The sequence below is a fragment of the Bolinopsis microptera genome, chromosome 11 (genome assembly GCF_026151205.1).
Source record: "Bolinopsis microptera isolate Bmic1 chromosome 11, MBARI_Bmic_1.0, whole genome shotgun sequence".
Classification (NCBI taxonomy): domain Eukaryota; kingdom Metazoa; phylum Ctenophora; class Tentaculata; order Lobata; family Bolinopsidae; genus Bolinopsis; species Bolinopsis microptera.
The window spans coordinates 4,801,851-4,820,100 of NC_087082.1; the positions used below are offsets into that span (position 1 = coordinate 4,801,851).

The 18,250-nt window shown below is 37.6% G+C and overlaps 2 protein-coding genes across 5 annotated transcripts in view; one reads left to right on the forward strand and one right to left on the reverse strand.

Moving 5' to 3' along the window:
* The window catches only part of LOC134822977 (translocating chain-associated membrane protein 1-like), an 80,984-nt gene extending 62,819 nt beyond the window's left edge, over positions 1-18,165 (reverse strand). The window contains exon 1 of one of the 2 annotated variants that reach the window (XM_063834271.1): positions 18,113-18,143. The gene's annotated coding sequence lies outside the window, so the exon portion shown is untranslated. Of the gene's footprint in view, positions 1-18,112 lie in introns of both variants that reach the window. The other variant, XM_063834273.1, reaches the window with a different exon arrangement.
* Positions 6,161-18,250, forward strand: part of LOC134822979 (chitinase domain-containing protein 1-like) — a 133,424-nt gene continuing 121,334 nt past the window's right edge. For 2 of the 3 annotated variants that reach the window (XM_063834276.1, XM_063834279.1), the window contains exon 1: positions 6,558-6,584. The gene's annotated coding sequence lies outside the window, so the exon portion shown is untranslated. Of the gene's footprint in view, positions 6,180-6,557; positions 6,585-18,250 lie in introns of those variants that run through there. The other variant, XM_063834278.1, reaches the window with a different exon arrangement.

Here is an 18,250-nt window from a genome sequence, read left to right on the forward strand (position 1 = left end):
ACTGTGTGTTGCTGATCGTATTTCTGAGCTGATGATCACTAAAAAGAAGCGTCAGGTCCATACATCACGATCTACAACGCACACTCACTTAGACAGCTGAGAGGAATCAAAGGAAAATCAACAGTTCTGCATATCGATTGCAAAATGTATCGTTACTTGAGAACCCAGGCTGATTGCTGATTGCTGATGGAGTTCAAAAATGCAACTTGCGGTGAAATAACTTTTCTGCATAAAATCAAATCAAAAAATCAAATCAAATCAAAATATAATGACACAAAAATCATCACACATCATCAAAAATATATCTACTAAAGTTTTAAAAATATCTTAAATCTATTGGCCTAAACAACCAAGATAAAATGAATCTAATTTACATACTTTCCACTACTATATAAGTTAATAAAGCGTTTCTTAGCAACATGAGGATGACACACAAGATATTCATTGTGCTTCTCTTTATTAGTAGCATAATTTAATCCCTCAATCTTTCCTAATACTTCGTCCGAAACATACCAAAAATGAATATCATTTACGGATCCGTTTAAAATAGTCTCTTTTTCCCTTTTCCTGTACACAGGGTCCTGCTCCGATCGTCGTCGACGCTCAGCTAAGGTCCCTGAGTGGTCTATGCAACCCCCCCAGTCCACTCAGCCGAATACTCGAGTAATCGGGTGTGAGGGTTAAATGAGGAGCTGCCCATTGCAGCAAAGTCTCGGGCGACGAAAGTATGGTACACACTACCTTAACCGTCACTGGCCTAATGTATAATTGAATCCTTCGGCTTCCTGTAATTGACTGGTTACACTTGTGTAACAATGTGGTTGTTGGAAAGTCCGAAGTAAAAAAAAGTGTTGAGATTTTATGCACTTATTTTTGATGCACTTATTGATGCTCTTATTTCAAGATATCTCAGCTTCTGAGTCCCAGTGACATAAAGTGAGGAATCTAAGAATCTAATTCCTAGCCATATTAATTTCCATAGCCACGCCGACTAATTTTTGTCAACAAAATTATTAAATCAACTTTAAAATAGTCGCTCTCGGTTGTTACACACTGTAACGCCGTGCACTGTACTTTAATTCTATATTTATCCGAGAAGATGTTCGAATCGAGCGCAAATGCCAGATTCCTGCAGATTCCTAGTTCTTGCGCTTAACTTGCGCGTTACCAAATAATCCAAGATATTCCTGTCAGGATCCAAGATTTTCCTACTACCAGTATGGTAGTATGGACTGTTTGGTAGTATGGTAGTATGGTAGTTGCAGGAACGCGCGAAGACCTATATGTAAATATTACAAAAGCGTACATGGAATCGTAGCCTAGTTGGTTAATCCGTCGGTACTACATTAGCAGATCACGAGTTCGAGACCCGGAAAGGAATTCTTTCACAATCTTTTGGCAATTATGAATAACTATACTAATGAATTAATAACTATACTAATGAATAACTAAACCTCTGTAATATAACTAGCAAAGTAAAATGAAATCGTTATCCGGCCGCGGAGCGGCCGAAAAATTTATGGTAGTCGTTTTAAAAATATATGGTAGCCGTTTTTTCTTTCCAGACTGGATTCCTAGTCCCTTTTTAAATTTATGTCACTGGGTTCTGAGTGGACATATTTATAACCGTTCATCATGGGCATTAAAATAGTAAGAATGATCAGATTAAGTAGCATCGAGCACGGTTTTAAAATCTTCAGACTTTAGGTTATTAAATGATTAGGTCAAACCCTATTTTTATGCTCTCGCAAGTATGGTCACTGCAATGGTGAAAACATTTGCAATGACTTTAAATGAACTTTAATTAATCACCAGGAAAAAGTTGTTTGCCAAGAAATATCAGTGAAATTTCACTAAAACCTCTAGCCCTAGGAACATGCTTTACCCTACTTAATTAGATCATTCTGATAATTTTAATGCCCATGATAAGCTGAGATATCTTGTAATAAGTGTGTCAATTGCTAAGTGTGTCAATTGCTACTCGCAAGAGCGTAAAAATATGTTTTCACCTAATAATTCAACAACCTGAAATCTGAAGACTTAAAAACCATGCACTACCCCACTCAATGTGATGATATTGACCATTTTTGATTTTAATGCCCAAGATGAGCGCTTAGCTCCAATCAGAGGCTGAGATATCTTGAAATAAGTGCATCAAAAAATGTAAAAATGGGATCTGACCTAGTAACTCAACAACCTGAAGTCTGAAGACTTTAAAACCATACTCTACCCCACTCATTGTGATGATTCTGACCATTTTAATGCCCAATATGAGCGCTTAGATCCAATTAGAAGCTGAGATATCTTGAAATAAGTGCATCAATCGCTACTCGCGAGAGCATAAAATGAGATCTGACCTAATAACTCAACAACCTGAAGTCTGAAGACTTTAAAACCATGCTCTACCCCACTCAATGTGATGATTCTGACCGTTTTAATGCCCAAGATGAGCGCTTAGCTCCAATCAGAAGCTGAGATATCTTGAAATAAGTGCATCAATCTTTACTCGCGAGAGCGTAAAAATGGGATCTGACCTAATAACTTAACAACCTGAAGTCTGAAGACTTTAAAACCATGCTCTACCCCACTCAATATGATGATTCTGACCATTTTCATGCCCAAAATGAGCGCTTAGCTCCAATCAGAAGCTGAGATATCTTGAAATAAGTGTAATAATTGTTACTCACGAGACTGCTAATATAGTAAAATCGGATTTTTGGCGATTTCCCAAAAACTAAGTCTCTTAGGCCTTAAGTATCTTCATAGCACTAATATAAACATGCATCTTAGGCACATTTTGGTTCATAATTGAGGTCTGTATCTCAATCAGAAGCCGAGATAATTTATAGTGGGGGTCGCGATATGGGTGCGGTCAAAAAGGGCGTGATTCCGAGAAATGCCCCACTGGTGAAAAAGTGTACCCGAGTAATTAGTGTTATTTAGGGTCATATAAATCGGATTACATCGAGAAACTCCGCGGACGTCCCAATGTGTGCGGGACTTTTGCCAGTTACCCGATTAGTGATCAAGACCAGTATTCTCAAAGATTATATAGCATAGTGAAGATATTCTTACACACCTCAATTTCACGTAGTATCGTTTCAAATGCTTGCTCGTCGTCACCAGGTCCAATGGCATGAATCATAAGCTTAACCCACTCACAATAACATACATTTTGCCAGATATCTGATATTTGAAGGCGGAATTTAACTGTACAATCACAAATGAAAGGCATGGTAAAATTGAAAGTATGCAAATGGTGTTCTGCTCTCCAGGTATTTATACTCCAAGTATTTATACTCTGTCCTGAAAAAGTATCACCGTACTGTTTTATCTATGTAGAGACTGATTGTTAGTGGAAGTCTGCAAATTTTAAATGACGATATTACTTACTTGTTTATCCGAGGATATTTCACACCTGGCTCACGGGGAGCTCGTTCCGGGCGAGTTCGGGGAAAGCCCAGAATCATCAGCAACACTGCATCGGTGTTTACCACAGATCAGTGTGGTGCCTGTCACCGTTCTAAATAGGTGTGTGCACAGTCGACCTCTATTCACTCTCGGATCAGCCCGGGGGAGGGGTCTGTCCGGGCGAGTTCCCGGGCTGTGGTGATTGTTGTTGCGATTGCCCCTGGTTCCCGGGGCAGTTCCCCAGCTCCCCGGGGCAGTTCCCCAGCTCCCCGGGGCAGCTCCCGGGGTCAGCTCAGCCCGGGGAAGCCCCGGGTGCAGTTCACACCTAGGTGATAGCAGGCCAGGTGTATGTATATTTACTACTTGTATATAGTCTGTAAATAGTCTGTAAATAGTCTGTAAATAGTCTGTAAATAGTCTGTAAATAATTTGTAAATAGTCTGCAAATAGTCTGACTCTCTCCTTCCATAACTATTCCGGCTCTTTCCTGTCCCAGATTAGTATCATCTTATCATAAAATTCACCCTGACAAATTGCCACAGGATATGTTAAATGTCTAGAAGAATGGTTATCAATTACAAACTTTATATAAATCACACATATCAAACTTCCTTCAGAGACAACTACTTTCTTCATTTGCTGTGTCAACCCTGCTGGGTCTTGGTTGGATTGTTGGTTTCTTTCTTCTGATGAATAACTCAAACTACGGTCAAATCAATACTGTCATGAGATGGGCTTTTATTCTCCTCAACGCCCCTCAGGTAAAAACATTTTTGTGTTATTATTAATTTTCAACAATATCACAGACCACAGTTTGTCACTGATGATCAAATTGTTCTTTTTTCAATTATCCATAAGTATTTTAAACGACAATCCAACAACTTTTTAATCCAAATTGTTTACAACCAGGGTATATTCATATTCGTGATGTACGTCATCATGAGCAAGAAGATAAGAGGATACTGGATAGACAGGTTGCTGTGCAGACAGTCTATTGACCCAGACGTTACTGGAGTCTCCCTCGCTTACACCACTCACTCTACAGCTGACAATGGGCTGCGTATGCCTAGAAGTCCAGTACCAGCACCTCGGAGTCCCAAACCACCCGCTGGAACAAGACTGACAACCGGAGCGCCAACTCATGGTAGAAGCAGAACTCCTAGCCCTTGTAGCCCAGCTCAAGATTTATGCGAGATTGCGAGCCGGACTCATCGCACAAAATTTGTAAATAAATGAGGAAACAGAAAAAGTTTAACTTAAAAGTTGAGGGAATTAGGAACTTAACATGTATTTTATACTCTTAACGTGTATTTTATCACTTGTTTATAGCGTGAAAACTTCGACGTAACGCGCGCGAGATTTTTGCCAGATTTTTGCGAGTTTCGTTTAAATCTCATAGCTAGGCTCACAATATCGTGAGATTCTCCGCGAGATTTCGGCACCCTCTTTCAGCACTACATATTCGGTCGCGCGCTTGCATTTTCATCGCTTTTCAGCGTGTTTATTCACTGTACTGTCTAAGTCTTAAAGGATACTAGTTGTTATAAGATCAAGATTCACAGTGGTTACTATAGTTACCATGGTTACCATTAAAGGAGGTACTATTCCTGGCTATATTCTTTCTCAGAATATACTTGATACTGCCATAGGCATAGTGAATATTTCTTCATTAAAAGTTTGAGAAAGGGTCTCTTCAACTGGAGAACTGACTTATTAATCCTAGCAGGTAATTAACTCTGGATCCTCATCACATTGATTCCATTCTAAATTCTAGCCATAAACAAAACAAACATTACCAGATAACTCCGTTTACAATAATTTGACATGTTCCAGTGTGAACGAGGCCTTCCCCGGACAAATCCTTAAATGCCGGTCTTCTCAGTCTCTTAGTTCTCTAGATGAAGTACGAACAGTATAATCTATCGGATAACGTATATTACAAGGTGCTCTGATGATAATTTTAGTAAAATAATTAATAATTGCCAAAAGAATGACCGCTGACGAGACTCGAACCCGAGTCAACTGCTTGACGAGCGCGCCCTCAACCATCGTGCTACGTGAGGCTTACCATAACTACAATATGTAGCACAATATAATTCATGAAAATACGCACGTAAATTTTTCGTTATTTATGGATCCAATAACAGTGACATACTTTTCGCTTACAAAGGGACTCGCGAAATCTTTTTAAATAGAAAATAATTTGTGGGGCAAGAAATCTTGCAGGCTGGAGGGGGGGGGGGGGTGGGGAGTACATTTCGTGAAAATCGCACTTCTAGTGTCAAAATCCAATCTCATCGCACTTTTTTTAGAATCTTGATAGGGGCCTTGTAGGGGATCTAGAAATCCCAGTCCCAGAAGAGGATCTGACAATGTGCAAAGACTTCGGGTGATGAGCTAAGAATAAGATTAGCACTGTGCCGCCAGAGTGCCACCATATCATATAATGCCACTATAGTGCCACCATAGTGCCACCATAGTGCCGCGACAGTGCTGCGACAGTGCCATCAGGATCCGGATGTATGAGCGACTAGATGAACTATAAAAACCATTTAGATAAATATAAATGTGTGGAAACTGCAAGCTTGTGTTTTGCAATATGTACTGTACATGTACCAAATATGTGACTGTTTAGTGTTTAACTGAGTTTGAAATTAAAACAATTTGTAATGTTTTGAGTCAAAGATTGTGATCAAAGTAGTTAAATTAATATATATTTAATTTTAATACTTTCAACACTACCATATTAATATAACAAATAATTTGAGGCTCTAATGATGTAATTTTACGAAGATTTCAAGCCTTACGTCGCGTTATGTGTTTCCCTTCGTGTTCAAAAGCATTATAAATTAATATATTTATTATTGTTTTTATCTAAACATAATTTAAATCTATTGAATTTTATTTATACAGTATAGATAAAGGATCAAAATGCTAAAGGTGTTATTATATCTCGTTATATCAATTTTGACGTTTATTTTTTATTGTTTGACTCATGTAACTGTATGCTGTATGTTGGAACTAATGATTTGTTTTTATTCTGCATAACTATCATCAATCTTGTCTATTGTTAATGGAATAGCCCGGCGCGCGCTACTTCGTAGCACTTGCCTCGGGCAAGCGCTTGTCATACGTTTTAATACTTTCAACACTACTATATAACAAATAATTTGAGGATGTACCATGGAAGTCTAGAGTACGCGCAACAAGAAATGCAGCTGTAAACGACTTGGTAACGGGGTGCATGTGAGCTCTGGGGGCCAGTGGCATCAGAAGACTGGCTATCAGCCTTGGAAATAAGATGAGTTCTTTAGATTCATGTCACATCTGCACTGCATCTCCATCACAATGACACAATCACTCTCTCCTTCACTACCCTACCCTACCCTAGCCTAGCCCTACCCCTCCCTCCTTTTACCTGTTGCGGGTACTCTGGACTGCATGGACATCCTTGAATAGAGGTATTTTATATAGTGGTGTTGTGGTATTATACTGTGTACATGTATATATATATTCTATCCTATATATCAATATATTCTATATCTATATTATATACTGTATCTTTTATATACAAACTTTTCCTTACCCCCGCCTCCCCTTCCTCTATAAATTGTACTCAAATCCCACACCCAACCTGCTATACTTACTAAATAACCTCTATATCTCTACATTGGGCCATAGCAGTCCTCCCCGCTCCCTTCCCCTCCCTCCCCTATTTCACCAAGCACCAACATCTCTCCAATTCACATCATAAACTTTCATGTAATTAGACCTTGTGTTCCTTTTTTTATTTTATTTTGAAAATGATTTTGTTTAACTTTACCTCTTTACCTGATATCACTCACCCCTGTCAAAACTGTGTTACTCTCATTATCTTATTTTCAGGCTGTTGGTTGGTTTGATGGTGCCCTGGCCCCCATCTCATTATGTGCTCCCTACCATATATTCTTCATGCAAGACAGAACTCTTACTGAAGATAATTCTCGATCAACGAGATCGAGAAACAACTCCTCTCCCCTGGATGGAAATGTTATTGACCTTACGAAACCTATCACCATCACAACGCCCGGATGCTATGTGCTTAGCAATCCTGACTCTGGTTGTAGAATCAGTCTCTTTCAGGATGTGTTTGCAAGCCAACTGTGTGACCAATTTTCCTCTGAAATCGAAAATACTGGCACCCTTAAACAGTACAACTCAATCCATAGGCAGTCTCAGGCGCCACTTCCAAGACTCTCGTCATGGTTTGGACCCGTAGACTATGCGTTCTCAGGAATCGTAATGAAAGCTAATTCTGTCTCCCAATGTCCTCGCCTTATTGCAGCATATCAGAACATGGCCGAAAACCTCTTCACACCCAACAACATTGATTGCTCCTCTGACTGCTTTTTGATCAACCAGTATAGGACTGGACGTGATTCCTGTGGTGAGCACAGTGACAATGAGCCAGAGGTCGACCTCTCAAAACCTGTCGTTACTCTGTCACTTGGCCAACAGCGCTGCATGCTCATCAGAGTGGCTAAGAACCCTGGAAATGCCATCACAGTCCAACTCGACCAGGGTTCAGTTCTTGTTAGAATTAGAATTAGAATTAGAATCAAATTTACACAGCAATACAATAAGAATAAAAATAATTTAAGAAGCTTCAATCTGCTGTGCAGGACATTCAAGTCAGTCAAAAACTGTTAGCAGAACACCCTTCTAGGGACATAAGGATAATGCACAGTAATGCATGGTACTGATTTCCAAAAGAAGTATACGCACCAAATACCCAAAGATAATGTAATCACTGGCCCTCTTCCCCAAAATGAGAGTTATAACAGAGAGGTTATTGATGATATGGAAATTAGCAGTTCTGATATCAAGAAGCAGCTTTTAAAGCTTAATGTTTTTAAGAGTTCTGGTCCGGATGGCGTTCATCCAAAGTTGTTGAAATCCTTAGCATACGATGAAAAGTTTGTTGAAGCTGTAACTGAATTATTTGTTAAGTGTTCAGAAACAGGAGTCCTGCCTGACATTTGGAAGACAGCATCTGTTGTAGCATTGTTCAAAAAGGGTGTTAAATCTGATCCCTTAAATTATAGACCTGTCTCTTTAACTTGTATTTTGTGCAAAGTGTATGAAAAGTTGGTGAGGGCACATTTATTAACATTTTTAGAAGAACGAATTTCAAAGCATCAGCATGGATTTGTGAAGGGTAAATCTTGTCTTTCTAATCTCTTAGAGACATTTGATAATATTCTTGATATTTTAGACGAAGGTGCTCCTGTCGATCTTTTGTATTTTGATTTTAGTAAAGCTTTTGACACAGTCCCCCACTTTAGACTTCTATCTAAATTGGAGGGGTTTGGGGTCAAGGGAAAAGTTTTAGATGTTATAAAAGACTTTCTGACAGACAGAACCATGAGGGTTTGTGTAGAAGGACAATGGTCTGAGGTGAAACACGTGTTATCTGGTGTTCCCCAGGGGTCAGTATTGGGTCCTTTGCTATTTATTCTTTATATAAACGATTTACCTGACAATGTTAAAAATAAGATTAAATTATTTGCAGATGATCTCAAGCTAGTTTGTAATGCAGCTAACCATAGAAGTGTATCTGATGATATTTTAGAACTCGAAATTTGGGAGAGTATTTGGCACTTAAACTTCAATCCTGCCAAGTGTAAAGTAGTCCATATTAATCTGAATAATAATCCTAACTCGAATTATATTGTAAATGGAGTAGAACTAGAAGTATCTGCACAGGAAAAAGATTTGGGGGTTATTACCCATAGCTCCTTGCTTTGGAATGAACAGATAAAAGCATGTATTTCTAAAGCAAATCGTATGATCTGCTGGATTGTAAGAAATTTAGTTATTAGAGAAAAGGTTGTAATGATAGCTATTTATAAAGCTTTGATAAGACCTCATCTTGAGTATTGTGTCCAATTGTGGAATCCAGTTGCGGCTCATGGAAGTTGGGGGACTGTTTTGGAGCTGGAGAGCGTCCAGAGGCGGTTTACCCGTCTTATTGATGAGGTGGGTACTCTTCCATACAGCCGCAGACTGGATATCCTCAATTTGACAACGCTGGCAGAGCGGCGAATACGTGGGGACCTTATCGAAGCTTTTAAAGTAACTAGTGGTTTGACTGAATATGGATCGGGTTTGTTCAGAATGAGCAGATCTGGTCTTAATCTAGTTTCAACTAATAGGTGTAATAAGAGTGTAACTAAAGTTAAGAATCTCCAGTCTTCTTTTCTTCCGGAGCGAGTCATTCCTTACTGGAACAAACTCCCTTCGGATGTCAAGAACTGCTCGACAGTTTTAAGCTTTAAAGTTAGATTGGAAGGATTTAAGAAAGAAATGATTTCTAAAAACAGTGTAAATGATTTTTATTTTTGGAATATTTCGAGTGAAGTTTTAGGGAAAATTGAAGGACCCAGTTATTTAAGCAATAAGGAGACACATAATGAATATCTTTGGTTTCATCCTTTTGTGGCAAAGAAGCGTTTTATAAATCTTTATTCCACTGGGAAGTATTAATGAATTATTTATAGATAATGTATTAGATTTTATTAATTAATAAAATTGAATTTGATAAATTATTAATGTTGATGGAAAAATATATTTATTTAAATTATTTTTTTATTTAGTGCAATGATATTTTGTAGATCACTTGTGATGATGTTATGTCATAATTTTTTTACTTACTTACTAATTCACGTACCTCTGTGACCTACAGGACCTGCAGCTCCACTTTCCTAAGAAACCGAAGTGCCCTATCTACACCCCTGAAAGAGATATCTATCACTCCTATACTTGCCCCCAAGACCCCTGGAGTCTCAGGCTCACCATCGCTACCTCTGCACAACAGACGTAGATCCTCCTTGTCTCTGTCTAGCTTCTCACAAGTTGACACCAGCTCAGTTGGGTCTCCAGTGGCCAGTAGTTCTCCTTCCATAACCAGCAGCAAAACATCAGTCTCTGATAGTGATACATTGCCTCTCAGCATAGAAGCCATGCTTGAAGCCATTGATCTAATGAAAGACAAAACTGTGAAAAGCGAACTTTCTCGCCATGGCAGCACAAACTCTGGAACCCCTCTGGATTGTAAGAAAAGACTGAAGAAAGTTGCGAAAGCATGTCACAAACGCCTGAGCACGCTTCTTGTTGAACCTCCAGTAGTCTCAGCTGAGCCCGAATGCGTTACCCATTCCCTCCAAACTTTGGAAAACTCTGTTATTGATCTACAATCCAAAATAAGTCTACAACATAGCACCCTCCAAACACTTGTCTTATGTTCTGACAGTAATTCCAATCAAAAAGGTAGTGTCAGCCCCCCTAACCTTTCTAATGAACTCAACACTATGGACAAGAGACTTAAAAAGTTAGAGGATATAATGAGCAGCATAAACGAAAAACAACATGAAACTGCTACCTCCCTTAAAGCCTTTGAAGCAGATGTCGCTGCAATTAAGAACAAAGTAGATGACTCTAAGGCCTGCATACAGTCTCTCCAGCTTAATGACCGCACCACCCCATCCAGAAAAAAGCCATCGCCTCATCCTCAAAACCAGAACCACCCAACCCACAGCCCTAGCGAAAACCAAAAAAGGTTCTACTCCTACATGACTCCCAGATGAACAACTTTCTACCTGAGTCATTTTCCTCTGGGTTCAAGGTGGAAAAAATGAAAGTAGGCTCTTATACTGACATGATAAAAGACCACTGTATGAGAGATGTCATTAAACAGCCAGAGGTCGACTGTTACATTCTCCAGCTTGGAGTCAATGACTACAGATACAGAACCTGCTCTGTTAATAAAGCGATTGAGGATGCAAAATCAGTCATCGATAAACTCCTCTCGAGCTCCAGTGCAAAGGTTGTCATCTCCCTACCCACCCCAACCCCTGGATTAATCAGTGATCTTACCAACCAATTTGTCTCAGAAATAACCCAATTTGTCTCAGCTAAAAGAGGGTTAAGTGACTTTTACCGCCGCCTATATACTGTAAACAATACTGGAAACTTTTCCCGTGCCATTTCTGCTGCTGAGTCATCCCAAGACTCTCCTAACCCGTTGAAGGAGGACCAACTTCATGTCTCAGAGTATGGTCTGAAAAAACTTTGTTTGAATATTAAACTTGGCCTATACCGTGCCTTTGGTATGAGATCCCATAGAAAGCAGCCCCCTACAGAGCGTTAGATTAACCCTAAAATTCAAGAAAAAACAAGTATCACGAGATCAAGTCGCTGTGATGTCCTGGAACATCCAGGACAGCACAGGAGACGGGTCTAACAAATTTGAAAATAGCGAATTTTTATCAATCCTCAAACAAGCTAACATTCTTTGTCTTCAAGAAACAAAGAAGCAAGTTAAGATTGAAGGATACCTCTCTTTTAATAGCAACCGCAAAAATTCACGCTCAGGAGGGGTCTGCATTCTTGCTGAAAATGACCTAAGAAAAGGTGTCTCTAGTGTGCTTTGTAATGAATCTGATGACATTATTGTTGTTAAACTGGACAAGAACTTTTTTAAACTTGATTTTGACCTATTTTTGGTATGTTATTATATTAGAATTATTAGAATTAGAATCAAATTTACACAGCAATACAATAAGAATAAAAAATAATTTAAGAAGCTTCAATCTGCTGTGCAGGACATTCAAGTCAGTCAAAAACTGTTAGCAGAACACCCTTCTAGGGACATAAGGATATAGCATGTAAATTGTAAAACAAAATAAGTAATAAATTAATGAGTGGTAAAATAAGATATGATTTAACAGTGAACTGTGGGCATGAAGGTAACAATTAATGTTGAAAATTACATAGATGCCCACTTTGGAATATCGTAAGTAATATTATTTACAGTTATACACAGAGAAGTATAGAACAACATTAGAATGGCAATGATAACAAATGGGAACGAATAAAGGAGATGTTTAAAGTTCTATACTTCTGAAAATAGGTCATATAACGCAGGGGGCCTTTCCACCCGACAAAAACTCCAGCACCTTAAAAATTGTTTCAGTTGTCACATAGCTAGAGTGTAGAAATAGTCGAAACTATTGTTTATTTCATAGGATGAGACTCCTTGAATTACATCTGACATAAATTTAGATTTCATACATTGTGAGAAATTTACACTACATTCTATAGTCCTTATGTTCTCTGGAATTGTATTCCAACATTTTGCACCTAAATATGTAAAGGTTTTGTGTGTTCTGGATTTGTGAATATAAAGGTTGCACCTCTCAGCATCACGTGATCCTCCGGATACATAAGAAAATTTACCGGTGAATGATGATGGTGCAGCCTCATTAAGAATTTTATACATATACGTTGATAGATGGAGTTGTCGTCTTAAGTGTAAGGGTAACCACTTCATATTTCGATATACATTTACTGATGGTTCCTGCCAATGAACATCTAGTGCAATTTTTGCTACTTTCTTGTATAATATATCAAGAGAATTAAGTCTGGTTTTGGCAGCCCTAGACCATATTATATCCAGGTAGTCAAATTGGGGGAGCATAAGAGCATTTACAAACATTTTTCTATATTTCAGTGGAAGAAGATTTTTCGACCTATATAATGCCCCTATTCTTTTAGCAATTTTTGATTTCACATAATCAATATGGTCTTGAAAGTTCAATAAATTGTCTATCATGAGACCTAAATATTTTTGAGATTTAGTTTCTTCTATAAAAAGGCATTCTTTTTCCAAATCCAGAGGGATTGACAACGTGTCCAGATTAGGATATCTATCAAATACAATGAATGAAGATTTTGCAGCATTTAGTCTCAGCTTGTTGATTCTAAGCCATTCATACACAATTTTCATATCCTTAATTACATTTTCATATATGCTTCGGGAAATGTTATCAAAATATAGTGCACTGTCATCTGCAAATAAGTAAACAGTAGATTGTGTGCAATTTCTACTGAGATCATTTATGAATAAACTAAATAGAATTGGTCCTAATATGCTACCCTGTGGCACACCTGTTTTAACAGGGAGTGATGTGCTTACATTACCACGTATTTTGGTGTGCTGCTTTCTGTCCCCAAGGTAGCTTTTGAACCACTTTATGACAAAGCCATCAACTCCATAATACTTAAGTTTTTTCAATAAAATATTATGGCTTACTGTGTCAAAGGCCTTTTTAATATCTAAGAATACAATTGCAGGTTTCTTCTGTGATTCCTTAGACGTAAATATTTTATCAAATAGATTAAGCATTAGAAAAGTGGTGGAATGATCTTTTCTAAATCCATACTGATTGTTGGTAAGCAGTTTATTTGTTTCAACATACTCTGTGAGCTGTTGGTTAACAAAATATTCTATGCATTTTCCAAGTAGGGGGAGTATGGATATTGGCCGGTAGTTATTTGGATCATTAGGGTCACCAGTTTTAAGAATTGGAGTGACTGATGCAATTTTACATGCCAACGGCATTGTTCCACTTTTCATACTAAGGTTTATAATATGAGTTACTGGATCGATGATTTGGGGAATAATATACTTATATACGAAAGCCATGTATTAATTGACTGTTTGCTTTACTCCTCAGTTAGGGAAAAATTCAACTTTTATCCCCAAAACATCACTGACCTAGCCGGTCTGCTCTCCAACAAAAATCTAGATCCTACCAAATTTACTGCCACAGCAAGAGCAATCCATTCAATTCTCTCTGTGAACGAACAATATACAGCCTATTATAAGAGCCCAGATTTCCACTCAAATACTGGCAAGTGCATAATGCTCTAGGAACTCAAAATAAACTCATGAACCATACAAATTTGATTTACTTGAAGAAAATAGCATTATATTATAACATTTCTATTTTATCCCTACACATTTGTAAATGATTAGAAGTGTGTAACTTAAATTATTTCAGAATTATAACTATTGTGAACTCAATAAAATAATTATCACTTTTGTATCCTTGTATCCTTGTATCCTTGTATACTTTAATAGGCATGATATCGTTAATAGATTTATCTGATGGTATACTGAGTATATATTCTTTTACTTGTTCAACAGTAACCTCTTCGAATACAGAGAGTTTACACTCTGGTGGAGGCGGCATATATTCTAGAAAGTCGTCTGAATCCTTTTCCTTAATTGATTCTTGTAATATTGTACCAACTGTGGCAAAATGCAGGTTAACTCCGTTAACATTTAAGTTGCTTGGGGAAGAGCTACTTATTTTTCCAGGTAAGTTTGAAGCATGTTTGATAGTTTTCCAAATACCTTTCAAATCGTTTTTTGCACTTTTCACAGTAAGGTCCTGAACAATATTTGTACGTCTGTTTTCTTTGGATAATTTTGTCACATAGTTTCTTTGGGGACGATAGTTATCCCACGAAGTAGAGCATTTCTTATGTAGTTCACTTTTTCTGCAGTTACATATTCCATTAATACACTTACACTTGAATTTGTTTAATTGTCCTAAACACTTTTTATACTTTCTGAAAAGCATCTTCTTCTTCCGTATTTCTGCCAGCACTATTTTAGAGGGATTACAAAGAAAGTTACTATTACATTTAATCTGTTTAGGTGGACAGTAATTATCATACGATTCCTGGATGTGATGATTAAGTCCATCTAGCGCATGGTCTACATTAGTACAACTTAGAATATTACTGTAATTACTGCAGGATCCCAGAAAATAGCTTAAGGCTTTTAGATTGTTTAAGGAGTGGTCTCTGATAAGGACCTTCTGGAATTTACTAGCTTTATTTACTTTAAAGTCGAGAACACATTTGAGAGCTTGGTGATCTCCTATTCTATCATCAAGTACTTTACACTCTATGAAATTAGAGTAACAGTTAGTCATTACAACATCTATTGTGCTCTGCGTTATTCTACCATCTAAGTTTGCAACTCTAGTAATTCCTGTAACAGTCTGTATCATTCCAAAGAGCTTCATTGTTATATCTAACTTTTTATAATCTAGATCAGATAAAGAGTTTTGGTTAACATTAACATCGCCAATCCATATTACTTTCTTACCTTGAAGTTTCATCATACATTCAGTCATATAATCAAGGAAAGTATCTAGATGACAAAAGTTTTGTGATCTGTAGAAGCAGCAAATGTAAAGATTGGCGTCCTTGAGTTGTATCCATATAGCTTCGATTTTAGAAATATCAGAGTAGGTTATATCTAAATTGAGTAATTTGTGGTTAACATTTTGGTTGATCAATATACCACACCCTCCTCTTCCTCTATCGTTAGGTCTATCACACCTTATAAAATCAAAGTTTAAGGGGAAGTTAAGTGTACTAGTGTCTATATCAGATTTAAGGTTTGTCTCATTAATTCCAATTATGTCAAGCTTTTCGCGAAATATTAGCTCCTGTAGTTCGAGAGTTTTTGCCAGATTAGTCAGGCCACCCTGTATATTACATAGACCAAGAGAGAGATTATCGTTTATTGAGGTACGAATAAGGTTAAACCAAAGCTAATGGGGAACAAATCCACATGCAGTCTCCTCAAGTAGACTAAGTTTCAAATCGTGTCATACATATGATTTAAATTGGATTTCGGATCAGCAATCATACTGCAGTTTAAATCATAAAATTTAACAGCATAAAATAGTAACTCACTTCTGTTTGTGATAAATATAGCTTGAGAGATATAAAAACGTTAAGTTATTAGAAATTTGTGCTGATCTAACATTTTAAACCAGATAAAACAGTAATCCTGTTATTATTCATGTTGGATTATAGAATTTTAATGAAGTTTAACACAAGTGAGTTACATATTTGAGATGCTTACCAAGCCTGGCAATTCCTAACTTATTAAGGTGCACATTGTCATGGCCCCTGCCAAAATACTTGTCCTTTCTATTATAATTTAAAGTAAAGAGATTATTTTCATGTTCTGTGTTAATGTATATTAGCCCATGCTTATAACACATATTCTCTAAGTATCGATTAAGTCCCTGCACTATAATGTTCTTACTAGTGACAGCTCTAGGCAGAATATTTAAGATATATATTTTTGCACTATTAAATTCTGCCCACAATTTTTGAACAAATTCTTCCATGTCATTGGTGGCACTGTTGAAGTTCATTGTGTTGAGGTCAATTGGATCAACACAGTTAGTACCAGTTAGTAAAACAACCTTTTTAACCTTTTCTTTGTTGAGAACTTTGAACTGACTGTCGCTAAAGAGTCTTTGGGACATTTGGATTGAGTTGGCCCCTGGGTAGAAAAATACTTTGGCCTTCTGAGATGAAGAGCTCAACAGTTTTTCATTCAGATGCCTAAACATGCTGCTGCTGATATAAACTGTGCTCACATCGTTGGGTGTCTCCTTTTCGAACAATTGTTGTCTGTTAGCATGCCGCCCTGATTGATGCAGATGGGGTGGTGGAGATGTATAGGGTGGGGTTAGAGGTCGGTGCTGATAAGCACCATTCGTTTTCCTTGATGGATGAACTATAAACTCGTCTTCTTGATAAGGTACATAGCCGCTGGAGTTGGAGATGTTTTCATATGGGTCATGGTAATTGTCATTGCACATGTTGGTTGGTGTACTTGTTAATCTTTGGACAACAGCTACAGGTTTGATCAGTCTGAATGTGATACTGATCCTTTTGTTTGTACAAGATGGTTGAGTACAGATTTCATGTCTGTAATGAAGCTGGGATTTTTTAGACATGATACAAACATCCCCATGCTTTAGATCTAGGGCAGACACCACTTTTCCTGTTTGAATTTCTGTGAACTGCATCGTCCTAGAGGCACCCAGAGAAACTGTAACAATATAAGAGTTTTCATCGATGCATTCTTCATTATCACTATGGATAGGCATGCATTCTGTCCCAGTACTGTAGTAGTTTACGAGAGCACTGTTGTAAACATAATCCGGGAGTAACACATCAAGATATGAACAGATAGCAGCCAGATAGGACTGATGTGGTATCTCCTTCGCCTCGTGACTTCCCCCATTATACACATATGGGAAGTCCCCAAAGTAAGCTGTTTTCCTATTTTGAAACTGGTGGCTAAAATCCAATTCTCTCAGGAAGATGTCTAAGGAGAATTTTTGAAACGGTGCCTGATCAATGAGTTCAACAGGTGGTATGATAATGTCAGGGCTTTCGTCATTTACACTTAAGGCCACACTAGATATGGGTGTTACATCTATTTCAGCATAATACTTGCCACTCCATGGATTGACAGATCCTGTACTCCCATTGATTTGATTTTCTGTGTTGTTGGAAATGATAGAATCTGGTGCTTCAATGATGCCATCACTATTGATTAGCATGAAAGATTCAGGCACCTCGCATTCACTGTCATATTCAATCTGATCGTTTTCAAATTCTGTCTGAACTGCAACATCTGAACACCTATCCAGGACAGCCCGATAATCTATTGACTGATTGGTACTTTGATGTAACAACGTACCATTAATCTCTGCTATAGTCTGAGAAGTTTGAACAATGTCTTCTAGGATGATCACTTTCCGCTCGAGAAACTTGACATGAGATTTGAGTGCAGTACAGTTTTTGCATTTTTGATCACATTCCGACAATAGTTTTCCAAAAAATGTTTCCATTGAATCGTCCATGATATTGAGTTGATGATTTGAATTAAGTTGTTGATTTGAATTGAAGCAAATTGAAGAGTTCACATGTGAGATTTGTTCCATTCCATTAACATTACATTCGTATTACATTCGTAGTACTTTGGTCATACCTCAAATTATTTGTTATATAGTAGTGTTGAAAGTATTAAAACTCTGCATACTCGTCCTATGTCAAGAAGAATCCAGATTATACTGCTAATACCTTCTCTGTTCTTGACTCTATCTGTATCAGACTACGTCAAAAGGGA